Source organism: Trematomus bernacchii, unplaced genomic scaffold (genome assembly GCF_902827165.1).
Source record: "Trematomus bernacchii unplaced genomic scaffold, fTreBer1.1, whole genome shotgun sequence".
NCBI lineage: Eukaryota > Metazoa > Chordata > Actinopteri > Perciformes > Nototheniidae > Trematomus > Trematomus bernacchii.
Genome location: NW_022987550.1, coordinates 1,314,242 through 1,333,618, shown reverse-complemented (window position 1 = coordinate 1,333,618; position 19,377 = coordinate 1,314,242). Strand labels below are relative to the sequence as shown.

General features: G+C 39.6%; 49 non-coding genes across 49 annotated transcripts; all 49 read left to right on the top strand.

The window, feature by feature from the left end:
* The first annotated feature begins 24 nt into the window (after positions 1-24).
* On the top strand, positions 25-116 carry trnar-ucu. The gene is given in 2 exon segments: positions 25-61; positions 81-116. It is a non-coding gene; the product is annotated as a tRNA-Arg (tRNA).
* Positions 117-374: 258 nt separating this feature from the next.
* Positions 375-466, top strand: trnar-ucu. Its single transcript is given in 2 exon segments — positions 375-411; positions 431-466. It is a non-coding gene; the product is annotated as a tRNA-Arg (tRNA).
* A 258-nt stretch (positions 467-724) lies between these two features.
* Positions 725-816, top strand: trnar-ucu. The gene is given in 2 exon segments: positions 725-761; positions 781-816. It is a non-coding gene; the product is annotated as a tRNA-Arg (tRNA).
* Positions 817-1,074: 258 nt separating this feature from the next.
* Positions 1,075-1,166, top strand: trnar-ucu. The gene is given in 2 exon segments: positions 1,075-1,111; positions 1,131-1,166. It is a non-coding gene; the product is annotated as a tRNA-Arg (tRNA).
* Positions 1,167-1,425: 259 nt separating this feature from the next.
* On the top strand, positions 1,426-1,517 carry trnar-ucu. Its single transcript is given in 2 exon segments — positions 1,426-1,462; positions 1,482-1,517. It is a non-coding gene; the product is annotated as a tRNA-Arg (tRNA).
* A 258-nt stretch (positions 1,518-1,775) lies between these two features.
* Positions 1,776-1,867, top strand: trnar-ucu. The gene is given in 2 exon segments: positions 1,776-1,812; positions 1,832-1,867. It is a non-coding gene; the product is annotated as a tRNA-Arg (tRNA).
* A 258-nt stretch (positions 1,868-2,125) lies between these two features.
* Positions 2,126-2,217, top strand: trnar-ucu. Its single transcript is given in 2 exon segments — positions 2,126-2,162; positions 2,182-2,217. It is a non-coding gene; the product is annotated as a tRNA-Arg (tRNA).
* Positions 2,218-2,475: 258 nt separating this feature from the next.
* On the top strand, positions 2,476-2,567 carry trnar-ucu. The gene is given in 2 exon segments: positions 2,476-2,512; positions 2,532-2,567. It is a non-coding gene; the product is annotated as a tRNA-Arg (tRNA).
* A 258-nt stretch (positions 2,568-2,825) lies between these two features.
* On the top strand, positions 2,826-2,917 carry trnar-ucu. The gene is given in 2 exon segments: positions 2,826-2,862; positions 2,882-2,917. It is a non-coding gene; the product is annotated as a tRNA-Arg (tRNA).
* A 258-nt stretch (positions 2,918-3,175) lies between these two features.
* On the top strand, positions 3,176-3,267 carry trnar-ucu. Its single transcript is given in 2 exon segments — positions 3,176-3,212; positions 3,232-3,267. It is a non-coding gene; the product is annotated as a tRNA-Arg (tRNA).
* A 258-nt stretch (positions 3,268-3,525) lies between these two features.
* Positions 3,526-3,617, top strand: trnar-ucu. Its single transcript is given in 2 exon segments — positions 3,526-3,562; positions 3,582-3,617. It is a non-coding gene; the product is annotated as a tRNA-Arg (tRNA).
* A 259-nt stretch (positions 3,618-3,876) lies between these two features.
* Positions 3,877-3,968, top strand: trnar-ucu. The gene is given in 2 exon segments: positions 3,877-3,913; positions 3,933-3,968. It is a non-coding gene; the product is annotated as a tRNA-Arg (tRNA).
* Positions 3,969-4,226: 258 nt separating this feature from the next.
* On the top strand, positions 4,227-4,318 carry trnar-ucu. Its single transcript is given in 2 exon segments — positions 4,227-4,263; positions 4,283-4,318. It is a non-coding gene; the product is annotated as a tRNA-Arg (tRNA).
* A 258-nt stretch (positions 4,319-4,576) lies between these two features.
* Positions 4,577-4,668, top strand: trnar-ucu. Its single transcript is given in 2 exon segments — positions 4,577-4,613; positions 4,633-4,668. It is a non-coding gene; the product is annotated as a tRNA-Arg (tRNA).
* A 258-nt stretch (positions 4,669-4,926) lies between these two features.
* On the top strand, positions 4,927-5,018 carry trnar-ucu. Its single transcript is given in 2 exon segments — positions 4,927-4,963; positions 4,983-5,018. It is a non-coding gene; the product is annotated as a tRNA-Arg (tRNA).
* Positions 5,019-5,276: 258 nt separating this feature from the next.
* Positions 5,277-5,368, top strand: trnar-ucu. The gene is given in 2 exon segments: positions 5,277-5,313; positions 5,333-5,368. It is a non-coding gene; the product is annotated as a tRNA-Arg (tRNA).
* A 258-nt stretch (positions 5,369-5,626) lies between these two features.
* Positions 5,627-5,718, top strand: trnar-ucu. The gene is given in 2 exon segments: positions 5,627-5,663; positions 5,683-5,718. It is a non-coding gene; the product is annotated as a tRNA-Arg (tRNA).
* Positions 5,719-5,977: 259 nt separating this feature from the next.
* On the top strand, positions 5,978-6,069 carry trnar-ucu. Its single transcript is given in 2 exon segments — positions 5,978-6,014; positions 6,034-6,069. It is a non-coding gene; the product is annotated as a tRNA-Arg (tRNA).
* A 258-nt stretch (positions 6,070-6,327) lies between these two features.
* On the top strand, positions 6,328-6,419 carry trnar-ucu. Its single transcript is given in 2 exon segments — positions 6,328-6,364; positions 6,384-6,419. It is a non-coding gene; the product is annotated as a tRNA-Arg (tRNA).
* Positions 6,420-6,677: 258 nt separating this feature from the next.
* trnar-ucu lies at positions 6,678-6,769 on the top strand. The gene is given in 2 exon segments: positions 6,678-6,714; positions 6,734-6,769. It is a non-coding gene; the product is annotated as a tRNA-Arg (tRNA).
* A 260-nt stretch (positions 6,770-7,029) lies between these two features.
* On the top strand, positions 7,030-7,122 carry trnar-ucu. Its single transcript is given in 2 exon segments — positions 7,030-7,067; positions 7,087-7,122. It is a non-coding gene; the product is annotated as a tRNA-Arg (tRNA).
* Positions 7,123-7,381: 259 nt separating this feature from the next.
* On the top strand, positions 7,382-7,473 carry trnar-ucu. The gene is given in 2 exon segments: positions 7,382-7,418; positions 7,438-7,473. It is a non-coding gene; the product is annotated as a tRNA-Arg (tRNA).
* Positions 7,474-7,732: 259 nt separating this feature from the next.
* On the top strand, positions 7,733-7,824 carry trnar-ucu. Its single transcript is given in 2 exon segments — positions 7,733-7,769; positions 7,789-7,824. It is a non-coding gene; the product is annotated as a tRNA-Arg (tRNA).
* Positions 7,825-8,082: 258 nt separating this feature from the next.
* Positions 8,083-8,174, top strand: trnar-ucu. Its single transcript is given in 2 exon segments — positions 8,083-8,119; positions 8,139-8,174. It is a non-coding gene; the product is annotated as a tRNA-Arg (tRNA).
* Positions 8,175-8,431: 257 nt separating this feature from the next.
* trnar-ucu lies at positions 8,432-8,523 on the top strand. The gene is given in 2 exon segments: positions 8,432-8,468; positions 8,488-8,523. It is a non-coding gene; the product is annotated as a tRNA-Arg (tRNA).
* A 258-nt stretch (positions 8,524-8,781) lies between these two features.
* On the top strand, positions 8,782-8,874 carry trnar-ucu. Its single transcript is given in 2 exon segments — positions 8,782-8,819; positions 8,839-8,874. It is a non-coding gene; the product is annotated as a tRNA-Arg (tRNA).
* A 258-nt stretch (positions 8,875-9,132) lies between these two features.
* On the top strand, positions 9,133-9,224 carry trnar-ucu. The gene is given in 2 exon segments: positions 9,133-9,169; positions 9,189-9,224. It is a non-coding gene; the product is annotated as a tRNA-Arg (tRNA).
* A 258-nt stretch (positions 9,225-9,482) lies between these two features.
* trnar-ucu lies at positions 9,483-9,574 on the top strand. Its single transcript is given in 2 exon segments — positions 9,483-9,519; positions 9,539-9,574. It is a non-coding gene; the product is annotated as a tRNA-Arg (tRNA).
* Positions 9,575-9,833: 259 nt separating this feature from the next.
* trnar-ucu lies at positions 9,834-9,925 on the top strand. Its single transcript is given in 2 exon segments — positions 9,834-9,870; positions 9,890-9,925. It is a non-coding gene; the product is annotated as a tRNA-Arg (tRNA).
* Positions 9,926-10,184: 259 nt separating this feature from the next.
* Positions 10,185-10,276, top strand: trnar-ucu. Its single transcript is given in 2 exon segments — positions 10,185-10,221; positions 10,241-10,276. It is a non-coding gene; the product is annotated as a tRNA-Arg (tRNA).
* Positions 10,277-10,534: 258 nt separating this feature from the next.
* On the top strand, positions 10,535-10,626 carry trnar-ucu. Its single transcript is given in 2 exon segments — positions 10,535-10,571; positions 10,591-10,626. It is a non-coding gene; the product is annotated as a tRNA-Arg (tRNA).
* Positions 10,627-10,884: 258 nt separating this feature from the next.
* On the top strand, positions 10,885-10,976 carry trnar-ucu. Its single transcript is given in 2 exon segments — positions 10,885-10,921; positions 10,941-10,976. It is a non-coding gene; the product is annotated as a tRNA-Arg (tRNA).
* Positions 10,977-11,234: 258 nt separating this feature from the next.
* Positions 11,235-11,326, top strand: trnar-ucu. Its single transcript is given in 2 exon segments — positions 11,235-11,271; positions 11,291-11,326. It is a non-coding gene; the product is annotated as a tRNA-Arg (tRNA).
* A 258-nt stretch (positions 11,327-11,584) lies between these two features.
* On the top strand, positions 11,585-11,676 carry trnar-ucu. Its single transcript is given in 2 exon segments — positions 11,585-11,621; positions 11,641-11,676. It is a non-coding gene; the product is annotated as a tRNA-Arg (tRNA).
* A 258-nt stretch (positions 11,677-11,934) lies between these two features.
* trnar-ucu lies at positions 11,935-12,026 on the top strand. Its single transcript is given in 2 exon segments — positions 11,935-11,971; positions 11,991-12,026. It is a non-coding gene; the product is annotated as a tRNA-Arg (tRNA).
* Positions 12,027-12,284: 258 nt separating this feature from the next.
* trnar-ucu lies at positions 12,285-12,376 on the top strand. Its single transcript is given in 2 exon segments — positions 12,285-12,321; positions 12,341-12,376. It is a non-coding gene; the product is annotated as a tRNA-Arg (tRNA).
* Positions 12,377-12,634: 258 nt separating this feature from the next.
* Positions 12,635-12,726, top strand: trnar-ucu. Its single transcript is given in 2 exon segments — positions 12,635-12,671; positions 12,691-12,726. It is a non-coding gene; the product is annotated as a tRNA-Arg (tRNA).
* Positions 12,727-12,984: 258 nt separating this feature from the next.
* trnar-ucu lies at positions 12,985-13,076 on the top strand. The gene is given in 2 exon segments: positions 12,985-13,021; positions 13,041-13,076. It is a non-coding gene; the product is annotated as a tRNA-Arg (tRNA).
* A 258-nt stretch (positions 13,077-13,334) lies between these two features.
* On the top strand, positions 13,335-13,426 carry trnar-ucu. The gene is given in 2 exon segments: positions 13,335-13,371; positions 13,391-13,426. It is a non-coding gene; the product is annotated as a tRNA-Arg (tRNA).
* A 258-nt stretch (positions 13,427-13,684) lies between these two features.
* trnar-ucu lies at positions 13,685-13,776 on the top strand. Its single transcript is given in 2 exon segments — positions 13,685-13,721; positions 13,741-13,776. It is a non-coding gene; the product is annotated as a tRNA-Arg (tRNA).
* Positions 13,777-14,034: 258 nt separating this feature from the next.
* On the top strand, positions 14,035-14,126 carry trnar-ucu. The gene is given in 2 exon segments: positions 14,035-14,071; positions 14,091-14,126. It is a non-coding gene; the product is annotated as a tRNA-Arg (tRNA).
* A 260-nt stretch (positions 14,127-14,386) lies between these two features.
* trnar-ucu lies at positions 14,387-14,478 on the top strand. The gene is given in 2 exon segments: positions 14,387-14,423; positions 14,443-14,478. It is a non-coding gene; the product is annotated as a tRNA-Arg (tRNA).
* A 258-nt stretch (positions 14,479-14,736) lies between these two features.
* Positions 14,737-14,829, top strand: trnar-ucu. Its single transcript has 2 exons — positions 14,737-14,773; positions 14,794-14,829. It is a non-coding gene; the product is annotated as a tRNA-Arg (tRNA).
* Positions 14,830-15,091: 262 nt separating this feature from the next.
* On the top strand, positions 15,092-15,183 carry trnar-ucu. Its single transcript is given in 2 exon segments — positions 15,092-15,128; positions 15,148-15,183. It is a non-coding gene; the product is annotated as a tRNA-Arg (tRNA).
* Positions 15,184-15,441: 258 nt separating this feature from the next.
* On the top strand, positions 15,442-15,533 carry trnar-ucu. Its single transcript is given in 2 exon segments — positions 15,442-15,478; positions 15,498-15,533. It is a non-coding gene; the product is annotated as a tRNA-Arg (tRNA).
* Positions 15,534-15,790: 257 nt separating this feature from the next.
* Positions 15,791-15,882, top strand: trnar-ucu. Its single transcript is given in 2 exon segments — positions 15,791-15,827; positions 15,847-15,882. It is a non-coding gene; the product is annotated as a tRNA-Arg (tRNA).
* Positions 15,883-16,140: 258 nt separating this feature from the next.
* trnar-ucu lies at positions 16,141-16,232 on the top strand. The gene is given in 2 exon segments: positions 16,141-16,177; positions 16,197-16,232. It is a non-coding gene; the product is annotated as a tRNA-Arg (tRNA).
* Positions 16,233-16,490: 258 nt separating this feature from the next.
* trnar-ucu lies at positions 16,491-16,582 on the top strand. The gene is given in 2 exon segments: positions 16,491-16,527; positions 16,547-16,582. It is a non-coding gene; the product is annotated as a tRNA-Arg (tRNA).
* A 258-nt stretch (positions 16,583-16,840) lies between these two features.
* On the top strand, positions 16,841-16,932 carry trnar-ucu. The gene is given in 2 exon segments: positions 16,841-16,877; positions 16,897-16,932. It is a non-coding gene; the product is annotated as a tRNA-Arg (tRNA).
* The last annotated feature ends 2,445 nt before the right edge of the window (positions 16,933-19,377 follow it).

Sequence of the window (19,377 nt, the reverse complement as noted above, 5' to 3'; positions counted from 1 at the left end):
AGTCACGTTCGTGACCAACAATGTGGCTCTGTGGCGCAATGGACAGCGCATTGGACTTCTAGATATGCCCAGGAGAAGGTATTCAAAGGCTGTGGGTTCGAGTCCCACCAGAGTCGACATTTAAAGGTTTATAAAAGTGTTCAAAATCAAAATACATGAACCAACCAAAATGTCAATGGTTTATGTGATTATGTAGTCGGCAAACATTTGAACATTCAAAGGTAGAATCTGCTGGGAATTGAACCTCCATTCAAGTCAATTGCTTCACAAAAATATAGGTTCATAAAACTGATGTAGTAGTTTTTCTCAGAAGCAAATAACACAAATTCTAGAGAATCCGCAAGCAAAAAAGTCACGTTCGTGACCAACAATGTGGCTCTGTGGCGCAATGGACAGCGCATTGGACTTCTAGATATGCCCAGGAGAAGGTATTCAAAGGCTGTGGGTTCGAGTCCCACCAGAGTCGACATTTAAAGGTTTATAAAAGTGTTCAAAATCAAAATACATGAACCAACCAAAATGTCAATGGTTTATGTGATTATGTAGTTTGCAACCCTGTCAACATTCAAAAGTAGACTCTGCTGGGAATTGAAACTCCATTCAAGTCCATTAGCCCACAAAAATATAGGTTCATAAAACTGATGTGGTAGTTTTTCTCAGAAGCAAATAACACAAATTCTAGAGAATCCGCAAGCAAAAAAGTCACGTTCGTGACCAACAATGTGGCTCTGTGGCGCAATGGATAGCGCATTGGACTTCTAGATATGCCCAGGAGAAGGTATTCAAAGGCTGTGGGTTCGAGTCCCACCAGAGTCGACATTTAAAGGTTTATAAAAGTGTTCAAAATCAAAATACGTGAACCAACCAAAATGTCAATGGTTTATGTGATTATGGAGTCGGCAAACATTTGAACATTCAAAGGTAGAATCTGCTGGGAATTGAACCTCCATTCAAGTCAATTGCTTCACAAAAATATAAGTTCATAAAACTGATGTAGTAGTTTTTCTCAGAAGCATATAACACAAATTCTAGAGAATCCGCAAGCAAAAAAGTCACGTTCGTGACCAACAATGTGGCTCTGTGGCGCAATGGACAGCGCATTGGACTTCTAGATATGCCCAGGAGAAGGTATTCAAAGGCTGTGGGTTCGAGTCCCACCAGAGTCGACATTTAAAGGTTTATAAAAGTGTTCAAAATCAAAATACATCAACCAACCAAAATGTCCATGGTTTATGTGATTATGTAGTTTGCAACCCTGTCAACATTCAAAAGTAGACTCTGCTGGGAATTGAAACTCCATTCAAGTCCATTAGCCTCACAAAAATATAGGTTCATAAAACTGATGTAGTAGTTTTTCTCAGAAGCAAATAACACAAATTCTAGAGAATCCGCAAGCAAAAAAGTCACGTTCGTGACCAACAATGTGGCTCTGTGGCGCAATGGACAGCGCATTGGACTTCTAGATATGCCCAGGAGAAGGTATTCAAAGGCTGTGGGTTCGAGTCCCACCAGAGTCGACATTTAAAGGTTTATAAAAGTGTTCAAAATCAAAATACGTGAACCAACCAAAATGTCAATGGTTTATGTGATTATGTAGTCGGCAAACATTTGAACCTTCAAAGGTAGAATCTGCTGGGAATTGAACCTCCATTCAAGTCCATTGCTTCACAAAAATATAGGTTCATAAAACTGATGTAGTAGTTTTTCTCAGAAGCATATAACACAAATTCTAGAGAATCCGCAAGCAAAAAAGTCACGTTCGTGACCAACAATGTGGCTCTGTGGCGCAATGGACAGCGCATTGGACTTCTAGATATGCCCAGGAGAAGGTATTCAAAGGCTGTGGGTTCGAGTCCCACCAGAGTCGACATTTAAAGGTTTATAAAAGTGTTCAAAATCAAAATACATGAACCAACCAAAATGTCAATGGTTTATGTGATTATGGAGTCGGCAAACATTTGAACATTCAAAGGTAGAATCTGCTGGGAATTGAACCTCCATTCAAGTCAATTGCTTCACAAAAATATAGGTTCATAAAACTGATGTAGTAGTTTTTCTCAGAAGCAAATAACACAAATTCTAGAGAATCCGCAAGCAAAAAAGTCACGTTCGTGACCAACAATGTGGCTCTGTGGCGCAATGGACAGCGCATTGGACTTCTAGATATGCCCAGGAGAAGGTATTCAAAGGCTGTGGGTTCGAGTCCCACCAGAGTCGACATTTAAAGGTTTATAAAAGTGTTCAAAATCAAAATACATGAACCAACCAAAATGTCAATGGTTTATGTGATTATGTAGTCGGCAAACATTTGAACCTTCAAAGGTAGAATCTGCTGGGAATTGAACCTCCATTCAAGTCCATTGCTTCACAAAAATATAGGTTCATAAAACTGATGTAGTAGTTTTTCTCAGAAGCATATAACACAAATTCTAGAGAATCCGCAAGCAAAAAAGTCACGTTCGTGACCAACAATGTGGCTCTGTGGCGCAATGGACAGCGCATTGGACTTCTAGATATGCCCAGGAGAAGGTATTCAAAGGCTGTGGGTTCGAGTCCCACCAGAGTCGACATTTAAAGGTTTATAAAAGTGTTCAAAATCAAAATACATGAACCAACCAAAATGTCAATGGTTTATGTGATTATGTAGTCTGCAAACATTTGAACATTCAAAGGTAGAATCTGCTGGGAATTGAACCTCCATTCAAGTCAATTGCTTCACAAAAATATAGGTTCATAAAACTGATGTGGTAGTTTTTCTCAGAAGCAAATAACACAAATTCTAGAGAATCCGCAAGCAAAAAAGTCACGTTCGTGACCAACAATGTGGCTTTGTGGCGCAATGGATAGCGCATTGGACTTCTAGATATGCCCAGGAGAAGGTATTCAAAGGCTGTGGGTTCGAGTCCCACCAGAGTCGACATTTAAAGGTTTATAAAAGTGTTCAAATTCAAAATACGTGAACCAACCAAAATGTCAATGGTTTATGTGATTATGGAGTCGGCAAACATTTGAACCTTCAAAGGTAGAATCTGCTGGGAATTGAACCTCCATTCAAGTCAATTGCTTCACAAAAATATAAGTTCATAAAACTGATGTAGTAGTTTTTCTCAGAAGCATATAACACAAATTCTAGAGAATCCGCAAGCAAAAAAGTCACGTTCGTGACCAACAATGTGGCTCTGTGGCGCAATGGACAGCGCATTGGACTTCTAGATATGCCCAGGAGAAGGTATTCAAAGGCTGTGGGTTCGAGTCCCACCAGAGTCGACATTTAAAGGTTTATAAAAGTGTTCAAAATCAAAATACATGAACCAACCAAAATGTCCATGGTTTATGTGATTATGTAGTTTGCAACCCTGTCAACATTCAAAAGTAGACTCTGCTGGGAATTGAAACTCCATTCAAGTCCATTAGCCCACAAAAATATAGGTTCATAAAACTGATGTGGTAGTTTTTCTCAGAAGCAAATAACACAAATTCTAGAGAATCCGCAAGCAAAAAAGTCACGTTCGTGACCAACAATGTGGCTCTGTGGCGCAATGGATAGCGCATTGGACTTCTAGATATGCCCAGGAGAAGGTATTCAAAGGCTGTGGGTTCGAGTCCCACCAGAGTCGACATTTAAAGGTTTATAAAAGTGTTCAAAATCAAAATACGTGAACCAACCAAAATGTCAATGGTTTATGTGATTATGGAGTCGGCAAACATTTGAACATTCAAAGGTAGAATCTGCTGGGAATTGAACCTCCATTCAAGTCAATTGCTTCACAAAAATATAGGTTCATAAAACTGATGTAGTAGTTTTTCTCAGAAGCAATATAACACAAATTCTAGAGAATCCGCAAGCAAAAAAGTCACGTTCGTGACCAACAATGTGGCTCTGTGGCGCAATGGACAGCGCATTGGACTTCTAGATATGCCCAGGAGAAGGTATTCAAAGGCTGTGGGTTCGAGTCCCACCAGAGTCGACATTTAAAGGTTTATAAAAGTGTTCAAAATCAAAATACATGAACCAACCAAAATGTCCATGGTTTATGTGATTATGTAGTTTGCAACCCTGTCAACATTCAAAAGTAGACTCTGCTGGGAATTGAAACTCCATTCAAGTCCATTAGCCCACAAAAATATAGGTTCATAAAACTGATGTGGTAGTTTTTCTCAGAAGCAAATAACACAAATTCTAGAGAATCCGCAAGCAAAAAAGTCACGTTCGTGACCAACAATGTGGCTCTGTGGCGCAATGGACAGCGCATTGGACTTCTAGATATGCCCAGGAGAAGGTATTCAAAGGCTGTGGGTTCGAGTCCCACCAGAGTCGACATTTAAAGGTTTATAAAAGTGTTCAAAATCAAAATACGTGAACCAACCAAAATGTCAATGGTTTATGTGATTATGTAGTCGGCAAACATTTGAACCTTCAAAGGTAGAATCTGCTGGGAATTGAACCTCCATTCAAGTCCATTGCTTCACAAAAATATAGGTTCATAAAACTGATGTAGTAGTTTTTCTCAGAAGCATATAACACAAATTCTAGAGAATCCGCAAGCAAAAAAGTCACGTTCGTGACCAACAATGTGGCTCTGTGGCGCAATGGACAGCGCATTGGACTTCTAGATATGCCCAGGAGAAGGTATTCAAAGGCTGTGGGTTCGAGTCCCACCAGAGTCGACATTTAAAGGTTTATAAAAGTGTTCAAAATCAAAATACATGAACCAACCAAAATGTCAATGGTTTATGTGATTATGTAGTCTGCAAACATTTGAACATTCAAAGGTAGAATCTGCTGGGAATTGAACCTCCATTCAAGTCAATTGCTTCACAAAAATATAGGTTCATAAAACTGATGTGGTAGTTTTTCTCAGAAGCAAATAACACAAATTCTAGAGAATCCGCAAGCAAAAAAGTCACGTTCGTGACCAACAATGTGGCTTTGTGGCGCAATGGATAGCGCATTGGACTTCTAGATATGCCCAGGAGAAGGTATTCAAAGGCTGTGGGTTCGAGTCCCACCAGAGTCGACATTTAAAGGTTTATAAAAGTGTTCAAAATCAAAATACATGAACCAACCAAAATGTCAATGGTTTATGTGATTATGTAGTCGGCAAACATTTGAACATTCAAAGGTAGAATCTGCTGGGAATTGAACCTCCATTCAAGTCAATTGCTTCACAAAAATATAGGTTCATAAAACTGATGTAGTAGTTTTTCTCAGAAGCAAATAACACAAATTCTAGAGAATCCGCAAGCAAAAAAGTCACGTTCGTGACCAACAATGTGGCTCTGTGGCGCAATGGACAGCGCATTGGACTTCTAGATATGCCCAGGAGAAGGTATTCAAAGGCTGTGGGTTCGAGTCCCACCAGAGTCGACATTTAAAGGTTTATAAAAGTGTTCAAAATCAAAATACATGAACCAACCAAAATGTCAATGGTTTATGTGATTATGTAGTTGGCAAACATTTGAACATTCAAAGGTAGACTCTGCTGGGAATTGAAACTCCATTCAAGTCCATTAGCCCACAAAAATATAGGTTCATAAAACTGATGTAGTAGTTTTTCTCAGAAGCATATAACACAAATTCTAGAGAATCCGCAAGCAAAAAAGTCACGTTCGTGACCAACAATGTGGCTCTGTGGCGCAATGGACAGCGCATTGGACTTCTAGATATGCCCAGGAGAAGGTATTCAAAGGCTGTGGGTTCGAGTCCCACCAGAGTCGACATTTAAAGGTTTATAAAAGTGTTCAAAATCAAAATACATGAACCAACCAAAATGTCAATGGTTTATGTGATTATGTAGTCTGCAAACATTTGAACATTCAAAGGTAGAATCTGCTGGGAATTGAACCTCCATTCAAGTCAATTGCTTCACAAAAATATAGGTTCATAAAACTGATGTAGGTAGTTTTTCTCAGAAGCAAATAACACAAATTCTAGAGAATCCGCAAGCAAAAAAGTCACGTTCGTGACCAACAATGTGGCTCTGTGGCGCAATGGACAGCGCATTGGACTTCTAGATATGCCCAGGAGAAGGTATTCAAAGGCTGTGGGTTCGAGTCCCACCAGAGTCGACATTTAAAGGTTTATAAAAGTGTTCAAAATCAAAATACATGAACCAACCAAAATGTCAATGGTTTATGTGATTATGTAGTTTGCAACCCTGTCAACATTCAAAAGTAGACTCTGCTGGGAATTGAACCTCCATTCAAGTCCATTAGCCCACAAAAATATAGGTTCATAAAACTGATGTAGTAGTTTTTCTCAGAAGCATATAACACAAATTCTAGAGAATCCGCAAACAAAAAAGTCACGTTCGTGACCAACAATGTGGCTCTGTGGCGCAATGGACAGCGCATTGGACTTCTAGATATGCCCAGGAGAAGGTATTCAAAGGCTGTGGGTTCGAGTCCCACCAGAGTTGACATTTAAAGGTTTATAAAAGTGTTCAAAATCAAAATACATGAACCAACCAAAATGTCCATGGTTTATGTGAATATGTAGTTTGCAACACTGTCAACATTCAAAAGTAGACTCTGCTGGGAATTGAAACTCCATTCAAGTCCATTGCTTCACAAAAATATAGGTTCATAAAACTGATGTAGTAGTTTTTCTCAGAAGCAAATAACACAAATTCTAGAGAATCCGCAAGCAAAAAAGTCACGTTCGTGACCAACAATGTGGCTCTGTGGCGCAATGGACAGCGCATTGGACTTCTAGATATGCCCAGGAGAAGGTATTCAAAGGCTGTGGGTTCGAGTCCCACCAGAGTCGACATTTAAAGGTTTATAAAAGTGTTCAAAATCAAAATACATGAACCAACCAAAATGTCCATGGTTTATGTGATTATGTAGTTTGCAACCCTGTCAACATTCAAAAGTAGACTCTGCTGGGAATTGAAACTCCATTCAAGTCCATTAGCCTCACAAAAATATAGGTTCATAAAACTGATGTAGGTAGTTTTTCTCAGAAGCAAATAACACAAATTCTAGAGAATCCGCAAGCAAAAAAGTCACGTTCGTGACCAACAATGTGGCTCTGTGGCGCAATGGACTAGCGCATTGGACTTCTAGATATGCCCAGGAGAAGGTATTCAAAGGCTGTGGGTTCGAGTCCCACCAGAGTCGACATTTAAAGGTTTATAAAAGTGTTCAAAATAAAAATACATGAACCAACCAAAATGTCAATGGTTTATGTGATTATGTAGTCGGCAAACATTTGAACATTCAAAGGTAGAATCTGCTGGGAATTGAACCTCCATTCAAGTCCATTGCTTCACAAAAATATAGGTTCATAAAACTGATGTAGGTAGTTTTTCTCAGAAGCAAATAACACAAATTCTAGAGAATCCGCAAGCAAAAAAGTCACGTTCGTGACCAACAATGTGGCTCTGTGGCGCAATGGACAGCGCATTGGACTTCTAGATATGCCCAGGAGAAGGTATTCAAAGGCTGTGGGTTCGAGTCCCACCAGAGTCGACATTTAAAGGTTTATAAAAGTGTTCAAAATCAAAATACATGAACCAACCAAAATGTCAATGGTTTATGTGATTATGTAGTCTGCAAACCATTTGAACATTCAAAGGTAGAATCTGCTGGGAATTGAACCTCCATTCAAGTCAATTGCTTCACAAAAATATAGGTTCATAAAACTGATGTAGTAGTTTTTCTCAGAAGCAAATAACACAAATTCTAGAGAATCCGCAAGCAAAAAAGTCACGTTCGTGACCAACAATGTGGCTCTGTGGCGCAATGGACAGCGCATTGGACTTCTAGATATGCCCAGGAGAAGGTATTCAAAGACTGTGGGTTCGAGTCCCACCAGAGTTGACATTTAAAGGTTTATAAAAGTGTTCAAAATCAAAATACGTGAACCAACCAAAATGTCAATGGTTTATGTGATTATGTAGTCTGCAAACATTTGAACATTCAAAGGTAGAATCTGCTGGGAATTGAACCTCCATTCAAGTCCATTAGCCCACAAAAATATAGGTTCATAAAACTGATGTAGTAGTTTTTCTCAGAAGCATATAACACAAATTCTAGAGAATCCGCAAGCAAAAAAGTCACGTTCGTGACCAACAATGTGGCTCTGTGGCGCAATGGACAGCGCATTGGACTTCTAGATATGCCCAGGAGAAGGTATTCAAAGGCTGTGGGTTCGAGTCCCACCAGAGTCGACATTTAAAGGTTTATAAAAGTGTTCAAAATCAAAATACATGAACCAACCAAAATGTCCATGGTTTATGTGATTATGTAGTTTGCAACCCTGTCAACATTCAAAGTAGACTCTGCTGGGAATTGAAACTCCATTCAAGTCCATTAGCCCACAAAGATATAGGTTCATAAAACTGATGTGGTAGTTTTTCTCAGAAGCATATAACACAAATTCTAGAGAATCCGCAAGCAAAAAAGTCACGTTCGTGACCAACAATGTGGCTCTGTGGCGCAATGGATAGCGCATTGGACTTCTAGATATGCCCAGGAGAAGGTATTCAAAGGCTGTGGGTTCGAGTCCCACCAGAGTCGACATTTAAAGGTTTATAAAAGTGTTCAAAATCAAAATACATGAACCAACCAAAATGTCAATGGTTTATGTGATTATGGAGTCGGCAAACATTTGAACATTCAAAGGTAGAATCTGCTGGGAATTGAACCTCCATTCAAGTCAATTGCTTCACAAAAATATAGGTTCATAAAACTGATGTGGTAGTTTTTCTCAGAAGCAAATAACACAAATTCTAGAGAATCCGCAAGCAAAAAAGTCACGTTCGTGACCAACAATGTGGCTCTGTGGCGCAATGGACTAGCGCATTGGACTTCTAGATATGCCCAGGAGAAGGTATTCAAAGGCTGTGGGTTCGAGTCCCACCAGAGTTGACATTTAAAGGTTTATAAAAGTGTTCAAAATCAAAATACATCAACCAACCAAAATGTCCATGGTTTATGTGATTATGTAGTTTGCAACCCTGTCAACATTCAAAAGTAGACTCTGCTGGGAATTGAAACTCCATTCAAGTCCATTAGCCCACAAAAATATAGGTTCATAAAACTGATGTAGTAGTTTTTCTCAGAAGCAAATAACACAAATTCTAGAGAATCCGCAAGCAAAAAAGTCACGTTCGTGACCAACAATGTGGCTCTGTGGCGCAATGGATAGCGCATTGGACTTCTAGATATGCCCAGGAGAAGGTATTCAAAGGCTGTGGGTTCGAGTCCCACCAGAGTCGACATTTAAAGGTTTATAAAAGTGTTCAAAATCAAAATACGTGAACCAACCAAAATGTCAATGGTTTATGTGATTATGGAGTCGGCAAACATTTGAACATTCAAAGGTAGAATCTGCTGGGAATTGAACCTCCATTCAAGTCAATTGCTTCACAAAAATATAGGTTCATAAAACTGATGTAGTAGTTTTTCTCAGAAGCAAATAACACAAATTCTAGAGAATCCGCAAGCAAAAAAGTCACGTTCGTGACCAACAATGTGGCTCTGTGGCGCAATGGACAGCGCATTGGACTTCTAGATATGCCCAGGAGAAGGTATTCAAAGGCTGTGGGTTCGAGTCCCACCAGAGTCGACATTTAAAGGTTTATAAAAGTGTTCAAAATCAAAATACATCAACCAACCAAAATGTCCATGGTTTATGTGATTATGTAGTTTGCAACCCTGTCAACATTCAAAAGTAGACTCTGCTGGGAATTGAACCTCCATTCAAGTCCATTGCTTCACAAAAATATAGGTTCATAAAACTGATGTAGGTAGTTTTTCTCAGAAGCAAATAACACAAATTCTAGAGAATCCGCAAGCAAAAAAGTCACGTTCGTGACCAACAATGTGGCTCTGTGGCGCAATGGATAGCGCATTGGACTTCTAGATATGCCCAGGAGAAGGTATTCAAAGGCTGTGGGTTCGAGTCCCACCAGAGTCGACATTTAAAGGTTTATAAAAGTGTTCAAAATCAAAATCAGTGAACCAACCAAAATGTCAATGGTTTATGTGATTATGGAGTCGGCAAACATTTGAACATTCAAAGGTAGAATCTGCTGGGAATTGAACCTCCATTCAAGTCAATTGCTTCACAAAAATATAGGTTCATAAAACTGATGTAGTAGTTTTTCTCAGAAGCAATATAACACAAATTCTAGAGAATCCGCAAGCAAAAAAGTCACGTTCGTGACCAACAATGTGGCTCTGTGGCGCAATGGACAGCGCATTGGACTTCTAGATATGCCCAGGAGAAGGTATTCAAAGGCTGTGGGTTCGAGTCCCACCAGAGTCGACATTTAAAGGTTTATAAAAGTGTTCAAAATCAAAATACATCAACCAACCAAAATGTCCATGGTTTATGTGAATATGTAGTTTGCAACCCTGTCAACATTCAAAAGTAGACTCTGCTGGGAATTGAAACTCCATTCAAGTCCATTAGCCCACAAAAATATAGGTTCATAAAACTGATGTAGTAGTTTTTCTCAGAAGCAAATAACACAAATTCTAGAGAATCCGCAAGCAAAAAAGTCACGTTCGTGACCAACAATGTGGCTCTGTGGCGCAATGGACAGCGCATTGGACTTCTAGATAAGCCCAGGAGAAGGTATTCAAAGGCTGTGGGTTCGAGTCCCACCAGAGTCGACATTTAAAGGTTTATAAAAATGTTCAAAATAAAAATACATGAACCAACCAAAATGTCCATGGTTTATGTGATTATGTAGTTTGCAACCCTGTCAACATTCAAAAGTAGACTCTGCTGGGAATTGAAACTCCATTCAAGTCCATTGCTTCACAAAAATATAGGTTCATAAAACTGATGTGGTAGTTTTTCTCAGAAGCAAATAACACAAATTCTAGAGAATCCGCAAGCAAAAAAGTCACGTTCGTGACCAACAATGTGGCTCTGTGGCGCAATGGACAGCGCATTGGACTTCTAGATATGCCCAGGAGAAGGTATTCAAAGGCTGTGGGTTCGAGTCCCACCAGAGTCGACATTTAAAGGTTTATAAAAGTGTTCAAAATCAAAATACATGAACCAACCAAAATGTCAATGGTTTATGTGATTATGTAGTCGGCAAACATTTGAACATTCAAAGGTAGAATCTGCTGGGAATTGAACCTCCATTCAAGTCCATTGCTTCACAAAAATATAGGTTCATAAAACTGATGTAGTAGTTTTTCTCAGAAGCAAATAACACAAATTCTAGAGAATCCGCAAGCAAAAAAGTCACGTTCGTGACCAACAATGTGGCTCTGTGGCGCAATGGATAGCGCATTGGACTTCTAGATATGCCCAGGAGAAGGTATTCAAAGGCTGTGGGTTCGAGTCCCACCAGAGTCGACATTTAAAGGTTTATAAAAGTGTTCAAAATCAAAATACATGAACCAACCAAAATGTCCATGGTTTATGTGATTATGTAGTTTGCAACCCTGTCAACATTCAAAAGTAGACTCTGCTGGGAATTGAAACTCCATTCAAGTCCATTAGCCCACAAAAATATAGGTTCATAAAACTGATGTAGTAGTTTTTCTCAGAAGCATATAACACAAATTCTAGAGAATCCGCAAGCAAAAAAGTCACGTTCGTGACCAACAATGTGGCTCTGTGGCGCAATGGACAGCGCATTGGACTTCTAGATATGCCCAGGAGAAGGTATTCAAAGGCTGTGGGTTCGAGTCCCACCAGAGTCGACATTTAAAGGTTTATAAAAGTGTTCAAAATCAAAATACATGAACCAACCAAAATGTCCATGGTTTATGTGATTATGTAGTTTGCAACCCTGTCAACATTCAAAAGTAGACTCTGCTGGGAATTGAAACTCCATTCAAGTCCATTAGCCCACAAAGATATAGGTTCATAAAACTGATGTGGTAGTTTTTCTCAGAAGCATATAACACAAATTCTAGAGAATCCGCAAGTAAAAAAGTCACGTTTGTGAGCAATAATGTGGCTCTGTGGCGCAATGGATAGCGCATTGGACTTCTAGATATGCCCAGGAGAAGGTATTCAAAGGCTGTGGGTTCGAGTCCCACCAGAGTCGACATTTAAAGGTTTATAAAAGTGTTCAAAATCAAAATACATGAACCAACCAAAATGTCAATGGTTTATGTGATTATGTAGTCGGCAAACATTTGAACATTCAAAGGTAGAATCTGCTGGGAATTGAACCTCCATTCAAGTCCATTGCTTCACAAAAATATAGGTTCATAAAACTGATGTAGTAGTTTTTCTCAGAAGCAAATAACACAAATTCTAGAGAATCCGCAAGCAAAAAAGTCACGTTCGTGACCAACAATGTGGCTCTGTGGCGCAATGGATAGCGCATTGGACTTCTAGATATGCCCAGGAGAAGGTATTCAAAGGCTGTGGGTTCGAGTCCCACCAGAGTCGACATTTAAAGGTTTATAAAAGTGTTCAAAATAAAAATACATGAACCAACCAAAATGTCCATGGTTTATGTGATTATGTAGTTTGCAACCCTGTCAACATTCAAAAGTAGACTCTGCTGGGAATTGAAACTCCATTCAAGTCCATTAGCCCACAAAAATATAGGTTCATAAAACTGATGTAGTAGTTTTTCTCAGAAGCAAATAACACAAATTCTAGAGAATCCGCAAGCAAAAAAGTCACGTTCGTGACCAACAATGTGGCTCTGTGGCGCAATGGATAGCGCATTGGACTTCTAGATATGCCCAGGAGAAGGTATTCAAAGGCTGTGGGTTCGAGTCCCACCAGAGTCGACATTTAAAGGTTTATAAAAGTGTTCAAAATCAAAATACGTGAACCAACCAAAATGTCAATGGTTTATGTGATTATGGAGTCGGCAAACATTTGAACCTTCAAAGGTAGAATCTGCTGGGAATTGAACCTCCATTCAAGTCAATTGCTTCACAAAAATATAGGTTCATAAAACTGATGTGGTAGTTTTTCTCAGAAGCAAATAACACAAATTCTAGAGAATCCGCAAGCAAAAAAGTCACGTTCGTGACCAACAATGTGGCTCTGTGGCGCAATGGACAGCGCATTGGACTTCTAGATATGCCCAGGAGAAGGTATTCAAAGGCTGTGGGTTCGAGTCCCACCAGAGTCGACATTTAAAGGTTTATAAAAGTGTTCAAAATCAAAATACATGAACCAACCAAAATGTCCATGGTTTATGTGATTATGTAGTTTGCAACCCTGTCAACATTCAAAAGTAGACTCTGCTGGGAATTGAACCTCCATTCAAGTCAATTGCTTCACAAAAATATAAGTTCATAAAACTGATGTGGTAGTTTTTCTCAGAAGCAAATAACACAAATTCTAGAGAATCCGCAAGCAAAAAAGTCACGTTCGTGACCAACAATGTGGCTCTGTGGCGCAATGGATAGCGCATTGGACTTCTAGATATGCCCAGGAGAAGGTATTCAAAGGCTGTGGGTTCGAGTCCCACCAGAGTCGACATTTAAAGGTTTATAAAAGTGTTCAAAATCAAAATACGTGAACCAACCAAAATGTCAATGGTTTATGTGATTATGTAGTCGGCAAACATTTGAACATTCAAAGGTAGAATCTGCTGGGAATTGAACCTCCATTCAAGTCAATTGCTTCACAAAAATATAAGTTCATAAAACTGATGTAGTAGTTTTTCTCAGAAGCATATAACACAAATTCTAGAGAATCCGCAAACAAAAAAGTCACGTTCGTGACCAACAATGTGGCTCTGTGGCGCAATGGACAGCGCATTGGACTTCTAGATAAGCCCAGGAGAAGGTATTCAAAGGCTGTGGGTTCGAGTCCCACCAGAGTCGACATTTAAAGGTTTATAAAAATGTTCAAAATCAAAATACATGAACCAACCAAAATGTCCATGGTTTATGTGATTATGTAGTTTGCAACCCTGTCAACATTCAAAAGTAGACTCTGCTGGGAATTGAAACTCCATTCAAGTCCATTAGCCCACAAAAATATAGGTTCATAAAACTGATGTAGTAGTTTTTCTCAGAAGCAAATAACACAAATTCTAGAGAATCCGCAAGCAAAAAAGTCACGTTCGTGACCAACAATGTGGCTCTGTGGCGCAATGGACAGCGCATTGGACTTCTAGATATGCCCAGGAGAAGGTATTCAAAGGCTGTGGGTTCGAGTCCCACCAGAGTCGACATTTAAAGGTTTATAAAAGTGTTCAAAATCAAAATACATGAACCAACCAAAATGTCCATGGTTTATGTGATTATGTAGTTTGCAACCCTGTCAACATTCAAAAGTAGACTCTGCTGGGAATTGAAACTCCATTCAAGTCCATTAGCCCACAAAAATATAGGTTCATAAAACTGATGTGGTAGTTTTTCTCAGAAGCATATAACACAAATTCTAGAGAATCCGCAAGCAAAAAAAGTCACGTTCGTGAGCAACTAATGTGGCTCTGTGGCGCAATGGATAGCGCATTGGACTTCTAGATATGCCCAGGAGAAGGTATTCAAAGGCTGTGGGTTCGAGTCCCACCAGAGTCGACATTTAAAGGTTTATAAAAATGTTCAAAATAAAAATACATGGACCAACCAAAATGTCAATGGTTTATGTGATTATGTAGTCGGCAAACATTTGAACATTCAAAGGTAGAATCTGCTGGGAATTGAACCTCCATTCAAGTCCATTGCTTCACAAAAATATAGGTTCATAAAACTGATGTAGTAGTTTTTCTCAGAAGCAAATAACACAAATTCTAGAGAATCCGCAAGCAAAAAAGTCACGTTCGTGACCAACAATGTGGCTCTGTGGCGCAATGGTTAGCGCATTGGACTTCTAGATATGCCCAGGAGAAGGTATTCAAATGGCTGTGGGTTCGAGTCCCACCAGAGTCGACATTTAAAGGTTTATAAAAGTGTTCAAAATAAAAATACATGAACCAACCAAAATGTCCATGGTTTATGTGATTATGTAGTTTGCAACCCTGTCAACATTCAAAAGTAGACTCTGCTGGGAATTGAACCTCCATTCAAGTCCATTAGCCCACAAAAATATAGGTTCATAAAACTGATGTAGGTAGTTTTTCTCAGAAGCATAATAACACAAATTCTAGAGAATCCGCAAGCAAAAAAGTCACGTTTCGTGAGCCAATAATGTGGCTCTGTGGCGCAATGGATAGCGCATTGGACTTCTAGATATGCCCAGGAGAAGGTATTCAAAGGCTGTGGGTTCGAGTCCCACCAGAGTCGACATTTAAAGGTTTATAAAAGTGTTCAAAATCAAAATACATGAACCAACCAAAATGTCAATGGTTTATGTGATTATGGAGTCGGCAAACATTTGAACCTTCAAAGGTAGAATCTGCTGGGAATTGAACCTCCATTCAAGTCAATTGCTTCACAAAAATATAAGTTCATAAAACTGATGTAGTAGTTTTTCTCAGAAGCATATAACACAAATTCTAGAGAATCCGCAAGCAAAAAAGTCACGTTCGTGACCAACAATGTGGCTCTGTGGCGCAATGGACAGCGCATTGGACTTCTAGATATGCCCAGGAGAAGGTATTCAAAGGCTGTGGGTTCGAGTCCCACCAGAGTCGACATTTAAAGGTTTATAAAGTGTTCAAAATCAAAATACATGAACCAACCAAAATGTCCATGGTTTATGTGATTATGTAGTTTGCAACCCTGTCAACATTCAAAAGTAGACTCTGCTGGGAATTGAAACTCCATTCAAGTCCATTAGCCCACAAAAATATAGGTTCATAAAACTGATGTGGTAGTTTTTCTCAGAAGCATATAACACAAATTCTAGAGAATCCGCAAGTAAAAAAGTCACGTTCGTGAGCAATAATGTGGCTCTGTGGCGCAATGGATAGCGCATTGGACTTCTAGATATGCCCAGGAGAAGGTATTCAAAGGCTGTGGGTTCGAGTCCCACCAGAGTCGACATTTAAAGGTTTATAAAAGTGTTCAAAATCAAAATACGTGAACCAACCAAAATGTCAATGGTTTATGTGATTATGGAGTCGGCAAACATTTGAACCTTCAAAGGTAGACTCTGCTGGGAATTGAACCTCCATTCAAGTCAATTGCTTCACAAAAATATAGGTTCATAAAACTGATGTAGTAGTTTTTCTCAGAAGCATATAACACAAATTCTAGAGAATCCGCAAGTAAAAAAGTCACGTTCGTGAACAACAATGTGGCTCTGTGGCGCAATGGTTAGTGCATTGGACTTCTAGATATGCCCAGGAGAAGGTATTCAAAGGCTGTGGGTTCGAGTCCCACCAGAGTCAACATTTAAAGGTTTATAAAAGTGTTCAAAATAAAAATACATGAACCAACCAAAATGTCCATGGTTTATGTGATTATGTAGTTTGCAACCCTGTCAACATTCAAAAGTAGACTCTGCTGGGAATTGAACCTCCATTCAAGTCCATTAGCCCACAAAGATATAGGTTCATAAAACTGATGTGGTAGTTTTTCTCAGAAGCATATAACACAAATTCTAGAGAATCCGCAAGTAAAAAAGTCACGTTTGTGAGCAATAACGTGGCTCTGTGGCGCAATGGATAGCGCATTGGACTTCTAGATATGCCCAGGAGAAGGTATTCAAAGGCTGTGGGTTCGAGTCCCACCAGAGTCGACATTTAAAGGTTTATAAAAATGTTCAAAATAAAAATACATGAACCAACCAAAATGTCAATGGTTTATGTGATTATGTAGTCGGCAAACATTTGAACATTCAAAGGTAGAATCTGCTGGGAATTGAACCTCCATTCAAGTCCATTGCTTCACAAAAATATAGGTTCATAAAACTGATGTAGTAGTTTTTCTCAGAAGCAAATAACACAAATTCTAGAGAATCCGCAAGCAAAAAAGTCACGTTCGTGACCAACAATGTGGCTCTGTGGCGCAATGGTTAGCGCATTGGACTTCTAGATATGCCCAGGAGAAGGTATTCAAAGGCTGTGGGTTCGAGTCCCACCAGAGTCGACATTTAAATATATGCTCAATTGGCATAACAGGAAACCACTGGCCTAACAGCAAATGTCTACATCCTGGCCCTTTCTCATGTCATGAAATGTCCCTCTTCGACTCCTCGGTCCTCCGGTAGTGACCCGGAAATGAATTTTAGCGCGCCATGTTGAAGGACATCTCATTTCTCGAAATGCACATCGAGGACCGAGCATCGAGCGTCGAGGAGGCTCTCTGGAGGAGCTATAACCGAGGATACACTGATGGGTCCTCCACAGTCCTCCACGGCTCCTTCGTGGATGCATTTCCGGGAACAGAGATGTTTCAAAGAGTCGTAACGCACGGCCGGACTGATCTCAGCCAATGACAGCTCTGCATGCATCCCCTGGATATTATTTTATTAACTGCTTTCATCGCGACGCGATGTTTACAGAGAGAACAGCTGTGAGGTCCGTGCAGAAAGCAGAGCAGTGTGTATAATATATATCACTCAGTATAACAGGCCTACTCTCTTTATTTGCTTTAGTTTAGTAGATATCTACAAACAAAGAGTCGATATTTTTCTAAAACCATTTAGTGCTTCACATAATAAAATACACAACGGCTGTAGCCTGATTATTATGCTTTAGGAGCTGTAGGTGTGTGTGGTACAGTGTGTAGGTGTGTGTGGTACAGTGTGTGCGTAGATGCAGCGGACAGACAGGTCTCAGTTGGTTTGGTGTCCTCTGCTTACTTTTAATACTTGTAAATAAAACTTTTGGCCCGTAATTTATTTTCCTCATTGTAGCGACCAGAGAGGGGAGAGGGGGGGGGGGGGGGGGGATATATCCAGTCTCTGATAGTGTTACGTTATTATGAGAGTGCTCTGTTTGATTCTGAAATTGTATACATTTATATAAATATATATATAAATATATATATATGTATGTGTGTGTGTGTGTGTGTGTATGTGTGTGTCCGCATCTGTAGCCTGTTATTGTCTCATTATACCGCACTGTGAATGAATGAAAGTAAATATATAAGTCGTCATGAACACATCTGTCCATCAGACAGAGGGCTGCTGTGCCTCCTGTCATCATTAATGGACGTCTCTTTAAAATGACCACTCAGAGGAGAGGAGTTCTCATTTCTCTAACCGCCTGCTGCTTCCCCTCCTCTCTCCTCGGTTCCCCTCCTCGGCTCCTCCGCTCGCATCTCCTGTGGGCGGGACTAAGTCTCGAGGATAGGAGTCGAGGAGGGGAGTCGAGGAGGAACATTTGATGACATGAGAAAGGGCCCCTGTGTTGGCCTAACTTGCTCATCTGTGTGCAACTTTGGGCTGAATGCCATGCATGAAAGGTGCTATATAAATTATTATCACTCTTTCACTCTGAGACTGAGTACTAGATTTAGTAATATTACCATGAATCTAGCCATATTTTATTGAAAAACATCTCTGAAACTCTGAAAAAGTCATATTGCTAGTTTACCATAAAAGGCCAATTCGACCAATTGGTTGAGCATATTTAAAAAAAAAAAAATTACACCCTTGTTAAAGTGCTCCTATCATGCTATTTTTAGGCAATAGCATAGGTCTCAGATATCGACAAATATATTAAAAACATGTCTATTAAGTGTTTTGCTCAAAATACCAAACAGATATCCCTCTATTTCACTTCCTGTTTCAAAAGTGCTGATTTTGGGTATAAAGTTTTTTTTAAATAGAAAAAATTGATAAGAAATAAAAAAGGAGGGGGCTGAGCTCATGCGGGACCCGGCAGCTACTGTCTAAACTAAATACAAAAAATATACACATATTTATTTATAAAAGACATCAAAAAAGTGCATTTTGCACGATAGGTCCCTTTTACAACTTTTTTTGTGCATCAAGTCATCTAATTATGTTCAGTCACTCTGACAAAAAAATATGTCAAAAATGATATGGTTACCTTACAAAAGTTGACCAAAAAGGGTGATTTCGTCAGGAGAGTGATTTTTAGCATGCCAACTTTCTCAGTGGAAGCTAGCTGAAGGGCATTCTGTTCGAACCACAGTGACATCTAGAGGTTGTTTTGTGCATAACATGTCAACCAAATGGTAGAGCTGTTTTTTTTCGTTTTTTTCAGTTAAAGTGGACCTATCATGCTATATTTTAATAATATAGTGTATGACCATACCTATATAAGGCATATTTATACTTTTTGTTTTTCAAAATACCAAACAGATCATGCATTTTAGCCATGCCTCATTTCGCTCAATTTGACATTTTTTTGCTCTGTTTGTGCAAGGGCAGATTCAGTGAGAACAGCACCATCTACTGGCCTGGCATATGTACTACAGCGTCTCCAGCGCTTTCGAACGGCAATGGCCGTGGCTGTCTCCTCCTGATTGGTGGAGTTGGCCCAATAGCCGTAGCGCCACCGTCCTGACGTCAGGACAGTGTTCAAATCTGGATCAGTTTTTATCAGATCCGTTGCAGCCCCT